Source organism: Hydra viridissima, unplaced genomic scaffold, assembly GCF_058129835.1.
Source record: "Hydra viridissima isolate aposymbiotic clone 2 unplaced genomic scaffold, HvirCarnegie_v1 scaffold_16, whole genome shotgun sequence".
NCBI lineage: Eukaryota > Metazoa > Cnidaria > Hydrozoa > Anthoathecata > Hydridae > Hydra > Hydra viridissima.
The window spans coordinates 3,734,684-3,750,209 of NW_028324315.1; the positions used below are offsets into that span (position 1 = coordinate 3,734,684).

At 34.6% G+C, this 15,526-nt stretch overlaps 2 long non-coding RNA genes and 5 other non-coding genes across 9 annotated transcripts; all 7 read right to left on the minus strand.

The window, feature by feature from the left end:
• Positions 1 to 614: 614 nt before the first annotated feature.
• On the minus strand, positions 615 to 4,846 carry LOC149877509 (uncharacterized). Of its 3 annotated transcripts, XR_016447912.1 has the most exons (5): positions 4,713 to 4,828; positions 4,338 to 4,480; positions 1,561 to 2,808; positions 1,198 to 1,266; positions 615 to 1,123 (listed from the first exon to the last, which is right to left on the minus strand). It is a non-coding gene; the product is annotated as an uncharacterized LOC149877509 (long non-coding RNA). The 3 variants fall into 3 exon arrangements; XR_016447911.1 differs by lacking the exons at positions 615 to 1,123; positions 1,198 to 1,266 and having other exon boundaries at positions 2,134 to 2,808; positions 4,713 to 4,846; XR_016447913.1 differs by lacking the exons at positions 615 to 1,123; positions 1,198 to 1,266 and having other exon boundaries at positions 2,134 to 2,808; positions 4,649 to 4,814.
• On the minus strand, positions 1,884 to 2,047 carry LOC149877510 (U1 spliceosomal RNA). The gene has a single exon (XR_016448291.1). It is a non-coding gene; the product is annotated as a U1 spliceosomal RNA (small nuclear RNA).
• On the minus strand, positions 2,152 to 2,343 carry LOC149877511 (U2 spliceosomal RNA). Its single transcript, XR_016448224.1, has one exon. It is a non-coding gene; the product is annotated as a U2 spliceosomal RNA (small nuclear RNA).
• Positions 4,847 to 7,606: 2,760 nt separating the features above from the next.
• LOC149877512 (U1 spliceosomal RNA) lies at positions 7,607 to 7,770 on the minus strand. Its single transcript, XR_016448292.1, has one exon. It is a non-coding gene; the product is annotated as a U1 spliceosomal RNA (small nuclear RNA).
• Positions 7,771 to 7,856: 86 nt separating this feature from the next.
• LOC149877513 (uncharacterized) lies at positions 7,857 to 10,554 on the minus strand. The gene is made up of 3 exons (XR_016447932.1): positions 10,436 to 10,554; positions 10,061 to 10,203; positions 7,857 to 8,531 (listed from the first exon to the last, which is right to left on the minus strand). It is a non-coding gene; the product is annotated as an uncharacterized LOC149877513 (long non-coding RNA).
• Positions 7,875 to 8,066, minus strand: LOC149877514 (U2 spliceosomal RNA). The gene has a single exon (XR_016448225.1). It is a non-coding gene; the product is annotated as a U2 spliceosomal RNA (small nuclear RNA).
• Positions 10,555 to 13,332: 2,778 nt separating the features above from the next.
• LOC149877515 (U1 spliceosomal RNA) lies at positions 13,333 to 13,496 on the minus strand. The gene has a single exon (XR_016448173.1). It is a non-coding gene; the product is annotated as a U1 spliceosomal RNA (small nuclear RNA).
• Positions 13,497 to 15,526: the final 2,030 nt, after the last annotated feature.

A 15,526-nucleotide genomic window follows, 5' to 3' on the forward strand; every position in this document is an offset into this window, starting at 1 on the left:
AAGAAAAATCGGACTCTGGTTTGATTGACAATTCTCAATGCAATTTATACATTCTTGACGCACACAAACATGGTGACAAACAAACAATACTAGGAGCCAATAGTAATTTGCTAAAATTTGATTTTTTTTTTTTTGCAGGAATAGAGTTCTTATAGTTTTCGTTTCTAAAAAAGAAAAAAAAAAAAAAAAATGAAGAAAGAAAACAAGTCAAACAAAAAAACAACAACAACAAAAAACAAATAGGTTTTCAGTTGTTCATAGACTAAGACGGATTAGAACAACTCGAGTATTTTATTTTAGCAGCTAATTTGTTCTCGGCGATGTTTGCTCCATAAAATATAACGATTGCAACAGATATTTTCATTTGAACCCATTTTCTAATGCGTATAATGTTTTTAAAATTTGTGTGGCATAAGACTCTCGTCTCTTTCTCTTGCGCTTCTTGTCACCAGTTCCAGCGACTTTTCCGCCTTTCTTACCAGCGCGCTTCTCGCCTTTTTTTGCCACCTTTGGCGCTTGTTTTCCTCCGGCTTTTGGTGCGTCAGATCATTTCGACGAGCTTAGCAGTGAAAATTTTTTCTTCTTTGTTTTCATTGCATTGCAACTGGATTTAATTTAAAGTAGATTTGTGGTTTCCAACTTGATAACTTTTCCGTTCTACGCACTTCTATTGGTTTTTAAAAGATTACGTCATTTGAGCATTGTTTATTTCTTTTTCACTATTGGTCAAAAAACTCTTTTCTGTTTAACAAAAAGCCGCACGAGATCTCTAGTCTGTCAGTCTGTTTTCAGTAGAAAACAAAATGTAAGCACGTGGAAAAGGTGGAAAAGCTAAGGCTAAGAGTGGCTTTCTTCAGTTTCCTGTTGGTCGTGTCTAATCTCATCGGTTTAGGCGCACCATCTACTTAGCTGGAGTTTTTGAAAACCTCTCCGCCGAAAATGTTAGAGCTAGCTGGTAATGCTGCACGCGATAACCAGAGAGCCAGGATCATTCCTCGTCGTTTGCAGCTAGCTGTTCGCAACGACGAAGAAGTTAAACAAGCTGTTGTTTGGTGTTACAATCGCGAGCAGCGGTGTGTTGCCAAACATTCAGGCTATGTTGCAATCGTTCCAAAACGGCAATCTAAACAATACCAAAGGCTAATTTCATAGCTACACACCTGTTCAAAGATTATTGTTAAGGCATTGGAAACTTACGCGAAGTTGATTTGTAGACTTGCTGTAACTGATCCAAACATGCAATAATAGCTGTTTTCAAGTCATAAACTACAAGTCAAAAAATATACCAGAATCCAATATGAAATATACAAAAATGGATGGAAATTGTTACTATTGTTGTTACTATCATTACTGTTAGTTTGTTATTGCCATTACTTATTTTTTATGATTATTACGATTGTTATTATCGTTATTATCATTGCTGTTGGTATTATTATTAGTCTGTTATTGCTATCATCATCTTTTATTACCATTATTACGATTGTTATTATTTTCAATCTTACTATTATTATCATAATTTTATTATTGCGACTATTTTTTTTTTCTTTCAACAATTGTTACCATTATTGTTTTTTATTACAGCCACACATTGTATGATTTCTGGTGTTGCAGCCGTTCGATCACGCTTACTGTTTGCGACTAGATTTTCATTGATTTTATAAGAAAGAAAAAAAAACAACAACAACAACAAAGAACTTTTGAACGAAATAAAATGTGTTTACACTTTTAGGAAGCTTTGTTTACCTTCTCACTGACAAATCTTCACTCGAGGATATATACATAACATATAAATACACATAAAATATACCTTTTCTCAAATACTCGTTTACGTCCAGTAACTCATAGAGGGCTGAGTGAGGGTTTTTTTTTTTTTGCATCTTTAAAGGGGGCGAGCGCGAACGCAGGCCCCCACTACCAGAAATTGTACGGTCGAGTTACCGACGTTAGCGGTAATCGCAGGGGTCAGCCCAGGCGAAGTGCAATGCAAGAGCCTCACCCTGGAAGAAGCCCCATGTTGATCAGGTTTACTTCCCCGTCAGGTAAGTATGCCTTTCCCGTTGTGTGGGGAGCCTCGGACGTGCCCCAATCTTCGCAATTGTGGTTTTTTGATTGGACCCTAACCGCATCGTTCCGTTTTTTTTTCTTTTCTCTTTTTAATGGGCCGCACTCAGCAGTAGTGCAACGCCGAGGCAACCCGCGGTCAGGGCGAGGTAAACCTACGATCCCTTGACCAAATGCCAAAAATCAGATTAATATATGAGCCGGACTATGCCGGCGTACCAGATATTAAACTGATAAGAACAGATACTACACTTGATCTTAGCCATTAGGCCGAGAAGCGATACTTTTTCAACGAATTTGTGTGCTGGCTCCCTCCCTTTGAACGAAAAAACTTGTGGGCATTTGAATAAGTCGATGGGTAACTGTAAGTTTGAACAATGAAAACATGGGCTCGTTGTATGAAACTAAAACTGCAACAATTTCATTCTAAAACATTTGGGTTTTTTAACCTTCTTTCAGAAATAACCCAACTAACCAAGATTTAAAAATAACACTGGGCAGCAGCAGATTCAAATGCATAATGCGATCAAAAGCCAAGTTGAACAATCCAAAATCAACTCAAAATACTAGCGCCCCGACAGATTTTTTCTGTCAAAAAACATTTGGAGAACCTCTGTATTTAAATGTTCTTTTCATCTGTTGTAACGATGGTACTTTAATCCATCACCAAAACAGCAGAGCTTAGGAAGATTTGTTTGTCATTAGCCTCAAACTTTTCCCAAATAGCAATTTCTCACAAACTAAAATCTAAAAAACAAAGTTGAAGTTTAAAAATTTGGACGGTGTAAACTAATTTAAGACTTTAAACTGAGTAGCAAGAAATATTTTTGAAATATTTCAGTTTACATATAAATTAAACAAAGCATTTTATTGGAAGAAATGAACTCCTTAAATGTTTACTGACAAAAAGGTAAAACAATTTAAAAAAGTGACCTAAAACACTCAAAACATCAAACGACAAATGGAAAAGGACAAACTTATGACCCTAAATTACAGTTGACAGCATCATGTTAGCAAAAGTAATGCATGCATACACACAAACGCGCATACATACTTACATTCAAACATGCATACATACTTACATACAATTTTCCATACATACATACATACATACATACATACATACATACATACATACAAACAAACTTCCATACATACATACATACATACATATATTCATGCATCCATGCGTCATGCCAATACCTTAGGACATTTAAACAGTGCGCTCTCAGTCCTGGACCACAGATAACCATGGGACTGATAGAGATAGCACCATACTGGAAGATATAGCTTGCCTTCATCATAATCAGGTGGAATGTCAACAAATTGATTTCTATTCATGCTAATAGCCACAGAGCCATACAGAAAACTGCAGGGAACTTTGCAATGGAGCAATTGCAGATTGTCAGGCCAACTAATGAATTTATGGCAGAGATAACGAAGAAAATCATGAAAAGCCTTGCACATCTTATCTCGATTTTTCACAAACTCACAGAGTGTGGTGAATGGAACAATGCAAAGTTTTTTTTAAAAATTTTTAATATATTACATTTTTTACATACTGCCCAACCTAAATCAAGCCTAAAAATGTATTTGCTTAAATCATAGAACCTCAGGATTGATGGAGAACAAATTTAAAAATACTATCTAGCAGACTTGGGTCAATTTCAATTGTAAATGTAATTGAATTAGGATTACTTGAAATTTTAATAGCAACTGAATTACAATGACTTGGACTTGTAATTCACTTACAAGTCATATCATTACAATTACTTGTGACTGTACCTTATAAAATACAATAACAATTACTTCATGAAAATACATTTAATTACAATTAAGTTACAGCCACAATTGAGCCAAGTCTGATGCTAACCTAACTTAACCCTTAACCAACCTTGCCCCAGAACCATATGTACACTCAAAATTCAGTACTTTCGATATTTTATTTTCAATGCTTAGACTTGCTACCTGAGGCTGGGTTAATTTTAACAAAAACTCTGTAAAACATTGAAAAGCCATGTTATGAAAAAGCCAAACAAAAGGTTTGATTCAAAGTGCATTGAACATGCCATTTAAAAAAAAAAAAATTGTCACGTATCTTTCATCAAACTAAAGGATTGTTTTAAAGAAGTGGACTTGTACAGATTGTCCATTGAAAAGTATCCCTAATTGACCATTCATTTGTTGGCCTTGTGTCAGTTTAACTGTAAAAGAAATAAAGCTGTGAACAAACTAAAGAGATATTCTCAGAAAGATGCTTCTTCTGTTTCACTCACCGATACGAGCGAGAAGAACTCCTCACTTTTCCTCGCTCACTGGGATGCTCTTGTGAGTAGCAGTAGTAGCAGTGGTAGTGCAGATTTTAATACAGATATTTCAGGAACTCAAGACGGACTCTGAAAGTCTCTTGTGACTACCCCTAAAAATGCAAATTTATTTCTAAGCATTATTTTTTTTTTTAAATCAGGAACTACTGTTAAGTATTTTTGAAGACTTGAGAGAGTAAAGTGTACAAAACAGTAGTGGCTAAACTGCTTCAAGTTTTAAAATATAAGGTAGAAAACATTGAAAATAAGTAGCGCAGTACTTTTTGTTACTTAAAGCATTCTTGATAAATGATAAAAACTTAAATGGAACTCCTCTAAACTCACTTGTCTTGGTTTTGCCTTAGATACTCTTTTCTTTCATTTTTTTTTTTTTTTTTTTTTTTTTTTATTAGAAACAAACCAAAAGCACCTTTTCGGCTCCTTGACGCTAGGCCGACACCAAAAACTTTAGTAGGACTGCGCGTAACCACTACACCGTTGTTAAACTAAGATCGTAGTAACTAAGTAACTAAGTTAAACTAAATTCGTGGAGCGTAGTAACTCCTTCAGTTTACCTGTCAGTTAAATGATGAAAAGTGTACGCGATCATTCGATCGTAGGCTTTTTTTTTTTATTTCATTGTTCCCCTTCCCGAAACCCCGAAATGAACGAAATACGATTGGCAAGTATTTGATGCATACCTTAATACACAGTGACTAAAATGTAGTATGTGTTTTTTCCGTGCCCAGCGAATGGTCGGAAGATAGTGCATGCTTTTAGATATCTTAGAGCTTGCGGTTTCATACTAGTGCCAAAGCCTTTGTGTGATTCTTTTTTAAAAAAAAGCAGAAGTTAGATTTTTTGCATTTAATGACAAAAAAACAAAAATTTTAGCAAGATCTAATGATTAAATTTGAATAATGATTTGTAAAAACCATGTTCTGCCTCAGTTGCACATAAAATGATCATATTCTAATCAAGAAGTAGTTAAGCTCTCTCAATCTTTTATTTTCTGCAACCTTCCTAAAGAAAAACATTCGTTATTCAAAAGAAATTATTCAAACAGTTTTTTGTTTTCTTTTCTTTCTTTTCCATTTGTGATCAAATTATGGTTAGTACTAACGGTAGCACATTGCATCCACTTCCTTGTTATTAGTATTTTCTTACCAGCATTAACAACATTCGTTATTTCGTAACTATCCAATTAATGCTTAATAGTTTTAAAATTTACCACAAAAGACTACATTAACTGTCTTGTAAGCGCCAATAAGAATATAATTAAATAAGTATACAACGCCTGGAAGGAAGAAATGTGCTGCTGTTTGTCTTTCTATAATCATCAACGAAGAAATGAAAAAGAAAAATCGGACTCTGGTTTGATTGACAATTCTCAATGCAATTTATACATTCTTGACGCACACAAACATGGTGACAAACAAACAATACTAGGAGCCAATAGTAATTTGCTAAAATTTGATTTTTTTTTTTTTGCAGGAATAGAGTTCTTATAGTTTTCGTTTCTAAAAAAGAAAAAAAAAAAAAAAAATGAAGAAAGAAAACAAGTCAAACAAAAAAACAACAACAACAAAAAACAAATAGGTTTTCAGTTGTTCATAGACTAAGACGGATTAGAACAACTCGAGTATTTTATTTTAGCAGCTAATTTGTTCTCGGCGATGTTTGCTCCATAAAATATAACGATTGCAACAGATATTTTCATTTGAACCCATTTTCTAATGCGTATAATGTTTTTAAAATTTGTGTGGCATAAGACTCTCGTCTCTTTCTCTTGCGCTTCTTGTCACCAGTTCCAGCGACTTTTCCGCCTTTCTTACCAGCGCGCTTCTCGCCTTTTTTTGCCACCTTTGGCGCTTGTTTTCCTCCGGCTTTTGGTGCGTCAGATCATTTCGACGAGCTTAGCAGTGAAAATTTTTTCTTCTTTGTTTTCATTGCATTGCAACTGGATTTAATTTAAAGTAGATTTGTGGTTTCCAACTTGATAACTTTTCCGTTCTACGCACTTCTATTGGTTTTTAAAAGATTACGTCATTTGAGCATTGTTTATTTCTTTTTCACTATTGGTCAAAAAACTCTTTTCTGTTTAACAAAAAGCCGCACGAGATCTCTAGTCTGTCAGTCTGTTTTCAGTAGAAAACAAAATGTAAGCACGTGGAAAAGGTGGAAAAGCTAAGGCTAAGAGTGGCTTTCTTCAGTTTCCTGTTGGTCGTGTCTAATCTCATCGGTTTAGGCGCACCATCTACTTAGCTGGAGTTTTTGAAAACCTCTCCGCCGAAAATGTTAGAGCTAGCTGGTAATGCTGCACGCGATAACCAGAGAGCCAGGATCATTCCTCGTCGTTTGCAGCTAGCTGTTCGCAACGACGAAGAAGTTAAACAAGCTGTTGTTTGGTGTTACAATCGCGAGCAGCGGTGTGTTGCCAAACATTCAGGCTATGTTGCAATCGTTCCAAAACGGCAATCTAAACAATACCAAAGGCTAATTTCATAGCTACACACCTGTTCAAAGATTATTGTTAAGGCATTGGAAACTTACGCGAAGTTGATTTGTAGACTTGCTGTAACTGATCCAAACATGCAATAATAGCTGTTTTCAAGTCATAAACTACAAGTCAAAAAATATACCAGAATCCAATATGAAATATACAAAAATGGATGGAAATTGTTACTATTGTTGTTACTATCATTACTGTTAGTTTGTTATTGCCATTACTTATTTTTTATGATTATTACGATTGTTATTATCGTTATTATCATTGCTGTTGGTATTATTATTAGTCTGTTATTGCTATCATCATCTTTTATTACCATTATTACGATTGTTATTATTTTCAATCTTACTATTATTATCATAATTTTATTATTGCGACTATTTTTTTTTTCTTTCAACAATTGTTACCATTATTGTTTTTTATTACAGCCACACATTGTATGATTTCTGGTGTTGCAGCCGTTCGATCACGCTTACTGTTTGCGACTAGATTTTCATTGATTTTATAAGAAAGAAAAAAAAACAACAACAACAACAAAGAACTTTTGAACGAAATAAAATGTGTTTACACTTTTAGGAAGCTTTGTTTACCTTCTCACTGACAAATCTTCACTCGAGGATATATACATAACATATAAATACACATAAAATATACCTTTTCTCAAATACTCGTTTACGTCCAGTAACTCATAGAGGGCTGAGTGAGGGTTTTTTTTTTTTTGCATCTTTAAAGGGGGCGAGCGCGAACGCAGGCCCCCACTACCAGAAATTGTACGGTCGAGTTACCGACGTTAGCGGTAATCGCAGGGGTCAGCCCAGGCGAAGTGCAATGCAAGAGCCTCACCCTGGAAGAAGCCCCATGTTGATCAGGTTTACTTCCCCGTCAGGTAAGTATGCCTTTCCCGTTGTGTGGGGAGCCTCGGACGTGCCCCAATCTTCGCAATTGTGGTTTTTTGATTGGACCCTAACCGCATCGTTCCGTTTTTTTTTCTTTTCTCTTTTTAATGGGCCGCACTCAGCAGTAGTGCAACGCCGAGGCAACCCGCGGTCAGGGCGAGGTAAACCTACGATCCCTTGACCAAATGCCAAAAATCAGATTAATATATGAGCCGGACTATGCCGGCGTACCAGATATTAAACTGATAAGAACAGATACTACACTTGATCTTAGCCATTAGGCCGAGAAGCGATACTTTTTCAACGAATTTGTGTGCTGGCTCCCTCCCTTTGAACGAAAAAACTTGTGGGCATTTGAATAAGTCGATGGGTAACTGTAAGTTTGAACAATGAAAACATGGGCTCGTTGTATGAAACTAAAACTGCAACAATTTCATTCTAAAACATTTGGGTTTTTTAACCTTCTTTCAGAAATAACCCAACTAACCAAGATTTAAAAATAACACTGGGCAGCAGCAGATTCAAATGCATAATGCGATCAAAAGCCAAGTTGAACAATCCAAAATCAACTCAAAATACTAGCGCCCCGACAGATTTTTTCTGTCAAAAAACATTTGGAGAACCTCTGTATTTAAATGTTCTTTTCATCTGTTGTAACGATGGTACTTTAATCCATCACCAAAACAGCAGAGCTTAGGAAGATTTGTTTGTCATTAGCCTCAAACTTTTCCCAAATAGCAATTTCTCACAAACTAAAATCTAAAAAACAAAGTTGAAGTTTAAAAATTTGGACGGTGTAAACTAATTTAAGACTTTAAACTGAGTAGCAAGAAATATTTTTGAAATATTTCAGTTTACATATAAATTAAACAAAGCATTTTATTGGAAGAAATGAACTCCTTAAATGTTTACTGACAAAAAGGTAAAACAATTTAAAAAAGTGACCTAAAACACTCAAAACATCAAACGACAAATGGAAAAGGACAAACTTATGACCCTAAATTACAGTTGACAGCATCATGTTAGCAAAAGTAATGCATGCATACACACAAACGCGCATACATACTTACATTCAAACATGCATACATACTTACATACAATTTTCCATACATACATACATACATACATACATACATACATACATACATACAAACAAACTTCCATACATACATACATACATACATATATTCATGCATCCATGCGTCATGCCAATACCTTAGGACATTTAAACAGTGCGCTCTCAGTCCTGGACCACAGATAACCATGGGACTGATAGAGATAGCACCATACTGGAAGATATAGCTTGCCTTCATCATAATCAGGTGGAATGTCAACAAATTGATTTCTATTCATGCTAATAGCCACAGAGCCATACAGAAAACTGCAGGGAACTTTGCAATGGAGCAATTGCAGATTGTCAGGCCAACTAATGAATTTATGGCAGAGATAACGAAGAAAATCATGAAAAGCCTTGCACATCTTATCTCGATTTTTCACAAACTCACAGAGTGTGGTGAATGGAACAATGCAAAGTTTTTTTTAAAAATTTTTAATATATTACATTTTTTACATACTGCCCAACCTAAATCAAGCCTAAAAATGTATTTGCTTAAATCATAGAACCTCAGGATTGATGGAGAACAAATTTAAAAATACTATCTAGCAGACTTGGGTCAATTTCAATTGTAAATGTAATTGAATTAGGATTACTTGAAATTTTAATAGCAACTGAATTACAATGACTTGGACTTGTAATTCACTTACAAGTCATATCATTACAATTACTTGTGACTGTACCTTATAAAATACAATAACAATTACTTCATGAAAATACATTTAATTACAATTAAGTTACAGCCACAATTGAGCCAAGTCTGATGCTAACCTAACTTAACCCTTAACCAACCTTGCCCCAGAACCATATGTACACTCAAAATTCAGTACTTTCGATATTTTATTTTCAATGCTTAGACTTGCTACCTGAGGCTGGGTTAATTTTAACAAAAACTCTGTAAAACATTGAAAAGCCATGTTATGAAAAAGCCAAACAAAAGGTTTGATTCAAAGTGCATTGAACATGCCATTTAAAAAAAAAAAAATTGTCACGTATCTTTCATCAAACTAAAGGATTGTTTTAAAGAAGTGGACTTGTACAGATTGTCCATTGAAAAGTATCCCTAATTGACCATTCATTTGTTGGCCTTGTGTCAGTTTAACTGTAAAAGAAATAAAGCTGTGAACAAACTAAAGAGATATTCTCAGAAAGATGCTTCTTCTGTTTCACTCACCGATACGAGCGAGAAGAACTCCTCACTTTTCCTCGCTCACTGGGATGCTCTTGTGAGTAGCAGTAGTAGCAGTGGTAGTGCAGATTTTAATACAGATATTTCAGGAACTCAAGACGGACTCTGAAAGTCTCTTGTGACTACCCCTAAAAATGCAAATTTATTTCTAAGCATTATTTTTTTTTTTAAATCAGGAACTACTTTTAAGTATTTTTGAAGACTTGAGAGAGTAAAGTGTACAAAACAGTAGTGGCTAAACTGCTTCAAGTTTTAAAATATAAGGTAGAAAACATTGAAAATAAGTAGCGCAGTACTTTTTGTTACTTAAAGCATTCTTGATAAATGATAAAAACTTAAATGGAACTCCTCTAAACTCACTTGTCTTGGTTTTGCCTTAGATACTCTTTTCTTTCATTTTTTTTTTTTTTTTTTTTTTTTTTTTTTATTAGAAACAAACCAAAAGCACCTTTTCGGCTCCTTGACGCTAGGCCGACACCAAAAACTTTAGTAGGACTGCGCGTAACCACTACACCGTTGTTAAACTAAGATCGTAGTAACTAAGTAACTAAGTTAAACTAAATTCGTGGAGCGTAGTAACTCCTTCAGTTTACCTGTCAGTTAAATGATGAAAAGTGTACGCGATCATTCGATCGTAGGCTTTTTTTTTTTATTTCATTGTTCCCCTTCCCGAAACCCCGAAATGAACGAAATACGATTGGCAAGTATTTGATGCATACCTTAATACACAGTGACTAAAATGTAGTATGTGTTTTTTCCGTGCCCAGCGAATGGTCGGAAGATAGTGCATGCTTTTAGATATCTTAGAGCTTGCGGTTTCATACTAGTGCCAAAGCCTTTGTGTGATTCTTTTTTAAAAAAAAGCAGAAGTTAGATTTTTTGCATTTAATGACAAAAAAACAAAAATTTTAGCAAGATCTAATGATTAAATTTGAATAATGATTTGTAAAAACCATGTTCTGCCTCAGTTGCACATAAAATGATCATATTCTAATCAAGAAGTAGTTAAGCTCTCTCAATCTTTTATTTTCTGCAACCTTCCTAAAGAAAAACATTCGTTATTCAAAAGAAATTATTCAAACAGTTTTTTGTTTTCTTTTCTTTCTTTTCCATTTGTGATCAAATTATGGTTAGTACTAACGGTAGCACATTGCATCCACTTCCTTGTTATTAGTATTTTCTTACCAGCATTAACAACATTCGTTATTTCGTAACTATCCAATTAATGCTTAATAGTTTTAAAATTTACCACAAAAGACTACATTAACTGTCTTGTAAGCGCCAATAAGAATATAATTAAATAAGTATACAACGCCTGGAAGGAAGAAATGTGCTGCTGTTTGTCTTTCTATAATCATCAACGAAGAAATGAAAAAGAAAAATCGGACTCTGGTTTGATTGACAATTCTCAATGCAATTTATACATTCTTGACGCACACAAACATGGTGACAAACAAACAATACTAGGAGCCAATAGTAATTTGCTAAAATTTGATTTTTTTTTTTTTGCAGGAATAGAGTTCTTATAGTTTTCGTTTCTAAAAAAGAAAAAAAAAAAAAAAAATGAAGAAAGAAAACAAGTCAAACAAAAAAACAACAACAACAAAAAACAAATAGGTTTTCAGTTGTTCATAGACTAAGACGGATTAGAACAACTCGAGTATTTTATTTTAGCAGCTAATTTGTTCTCGGCGATGTTTGCTCCATAAAATATAACGATTGCAACAGATATTTTCATTTGAACCCATTTTCTAATGCGTATAATGTTTTTAAAATTTGTGTGGCATAAGACTCTCGTCTCTTTCTCTTGCGCTTCTTGTCACCAGTTCCAGCGACTTTTCCGCCTTTCTTACCAGCGCGCTTCTCGCCTTTTTTTGCCACCTTTGGCGCTTGTTTTCCTCCGGCTTTTGGTGCGTCAGATCATTTCGACGAGCTTAGCAGTGAAAATTTTTTCTTCTTTGTTTTCATTGCATTGCAACTGGATTTAATTTAAAGTAGATTTGTGGTTTCCAACTTGATAACTTTTCCGTTCTACGCACTTCTATTGGTTTTTAAAAGATTACGTCATTTGAGCATTGTTTATTTCTTTTTCACTATTGGTCAAAAAACTCTTTTCTGTTTAACAAAAAGCCGCACGAGATCTCTAGTCTGTCAGTCTGTTTTCAGTAGAAAACAAAATGTAAGCACGTGGAAAAGGTGGAAAAGCTAAGGCTAAGAGTGGCTTTCTTCAGTTTCCTGTTGGTCGTGTCTAATCTCATCGGTTTAGGCGCACCATCTACTTAGCTGGAGTTTTTGAAAACCTCTCCGCCGAAAATGTTAGAGCTAGCTGGTAATGCTGCACGCGATAACCAGAGAGCCAGGATCATTCCTCGTCGTTTGCAGCTAGCTGTTCGCAACGACGAAGAAGTTAAACAAGCTGTTGTTTGGTGTTACAATCGCGAGCAGCGGTGTGTTGCCAAACATTCAGGCTATGTTGCAATCGTTCCAAAACGGCAATCTAAACAATACCAAAGGCTAATTTCATAGCTACACACCTGTTCAAAGATTATTGTTAAGGCATTGGAAACTTACGCGAAGTTGATTTGTAGACTTGCTGTAACTGATCCAAACATGCAATAATAGCTGTTTTCAAGTCATAAACTACAAGTCAAAAAATATACCAGAATCCAATATGAAATATACAAAAATGGATGGAAATTGTTACTATTGTTGTTACTATCATTACTGTTAGTTTGTTATTGCCATTACTTATTTTTTATGATTATTACGATTGTTATTATCGTTATTATCATTGCTGTTGGTATTATTATTAGTCTGTTATTGCTATCATCATCTTTTATTACCATTATTACGATTGTTATTATTTTCAATCTTACTATTATTATCATAATTTTATTATTGCGACTATTTTTTTTTTCTTTCAACAATTGTTACCATTATTGTTTTTTATTACAGCCACACATTGTATGATTTCTGGTGTTGCAGCCGTTCGATCACGCTTACTGTTTGCGACTAGATTTTCATTGATTTTATAAGAAAGAAAAAAAAACAACAACAACAACAAAGAACTTTTGAACGAAATAAAATGTGTTTACACTTTTAGGAAGCTTTGTTTACCTTCTCACTGACAAATCTTCACTCGAGGATATATACATAACATATAAATACACATAAAATATACCTTTTCTCAAATACTCGTTTACGTCCAGTAACTCATAGAGGGCTGAGTGAGGGTTTTTTTTTTTTTGCATCTTTAAAGGGGGCGAGCGCGAACGCAGGCCCCCACTACCAGAAATTGTACGGTCGAGTTACCGACGTTAGCGGTAATCGCAGGGGTCAGCCCAGGCGAAGTGCAATGCAAGAGCCTCACCCTGGAAGAAGCCCCATGTTGATCAGGTTTTTTTTTTTTTTTTTTTTTTTTGTATTGTATTTTATTGTCCTCTGGTCACTTACCATACGGACATTTATAACAAATTATGCTACATACAATTTGTGTATAAGGTCGTGTAAATTTTAATACAATCATAACTATAGTTTTGTATATAAAGCATTAAATATTGTTACAGTAAGGTAAGGTAAAAACCTTATACCGATGTTTTCCGGATGTTTTTGCTTACGGAGAAAGTTAAAAATTTTTTTTTTTTTTTTTTTTTTTTTTTTTTTTTTAAAAAGACCGGCTTTTCTCTAGAAGTTGTATTTAAAGTAGTAAAGTGATTAGTTATACGGTTTTCATTTAGACTTTTTCTATAATTTTGTTTTAGTTAGTTTTTGCTTTTATTGAGCTTTTTTATTTTACATTATTTTCTTTGATCTCCCGTCTCAGCGTAGGCTCATAAAATATCATTGGGAAAGGAAAAAAGATTAGATAGAGGGAAGGAAAGAAAGATAGATCGAAGGAGAAGTAAAGAGAGATACTACGAGAGCTACTTAGGAATGATGGAGAGAATTAGAAAGAAACTGAGAAAAAAAAAAAAAAAAAAAAAAAAAAAAAAAAAAAAAAAAAAAAAAAAAAAATTATTTATCGAATGCAAAGCGAGAGAGAAGAAAGAAGAGTTAAGGAAGAAAAGAAGGACAGAGAGAAATAGGGAAAGAGGGAGAGAATCCTTTAAAGATAGAAAAAAAGGAAACAGAGAAAGAGGGAGGGAAAAAGAGAGAGAGAGAGAGAGAGAGGAAGAGAGAGAAAGAGTTACTTATTTAAGGAACTAGAGGATTGAATGATGGGTGTTCACCGAACCGACTTCTATATCAAAAGTCAGTCGGTTATTCCCGTTTATAAGATTTTTAAAATGTTCTTTGTATGATAAATTATATTTTAGCGCTATGGCGTATTCTGTATTTAATTTGTTTATTATGAGATTTTTGAAGCGTTCTATTCTTGCTTCAGGTGGTTTTTGTTTATTTTCGAGCGCGTCGTTCATTCTGTTAAAATAGATCTCTTTGTACAGGACTTCGAGCAGAATTTGGCCTAGCTCGTAACCTTTTTCTTTTATACCGAATATGAAAAAATAAATGTTGTTTCTTGCAAAAGTATTCCCCGGGTAAATCTTTTTCAGGAGGAAAATCAGGATTTTTACTAGTGGTTGTACCATTTCGCAGAAGAACATCATGTGTTCCGCGGTTTCTTTTTTCTTCCCGCATTGGGGACATAGGTTTGTTGTTGCGCATTTGTTGCGGAAGAGTCTGTCTAAACTTGGCAGGCAAAAGTTGATGAGTTTCCATCTTATTTCGCCTGCTTTGTTGTCTGTGTTTCTCTTTCTGATGCTTTTAAAAAGACTCTCCCACTCCTCTTTTTTGGTTCCTTGAAACTCTAATGCGTACTTTCTTTTCCATCTTAGATGTTTTTGTTCGTCTGTTTTTTCTTGTTCTATTTTCAGTAAATTATAGAAGTCTTTGTTTTTAAGATCTTTTATAGGCGTCCAGATTTTATCGATGTTTGTGATTTTATAATCGTATTTCGAGATGTCTTCGGTGGTGAAACTTGTTTCTATCTTTTTTCTCCAAGTCTTAGGGATGCTTTCGATGACTTTTTCAAGTTCGCTTTCGTCTACGCCTATGGATTTGTAGGTGAGAAAACCTGGCTGCACTGACTTGCATATGTCGTTTAGTATAACAATGTCTGAAAAACTCTTATAGTCGGAAAAACGCAGCATTTGGCCTTGTTTTGCGATGTGTTTGTTAAAAAAGATGGGTTGCGCCAAGATGTCAGCAACGGTGAGGTCGTTTTTCAGCTCGTTATTGGTTATGTCTGTCCATGTTCTCAGCAGGTTTTTGTAGAATGCGGGCATTTGTCTCAGACCTTTTTCGGATATGAACGTTTGAAAGACTAGTTTTCCTTGGTTTGTTTTTCGGTATTTGTTTAGGAATAAGATCATCAAGTCGCTCCATGGACCTTTCGAACTTTCTTGATGTAGCTTTTTAATCCATCTTGATTGCATGGCTTTGATTTGCAAC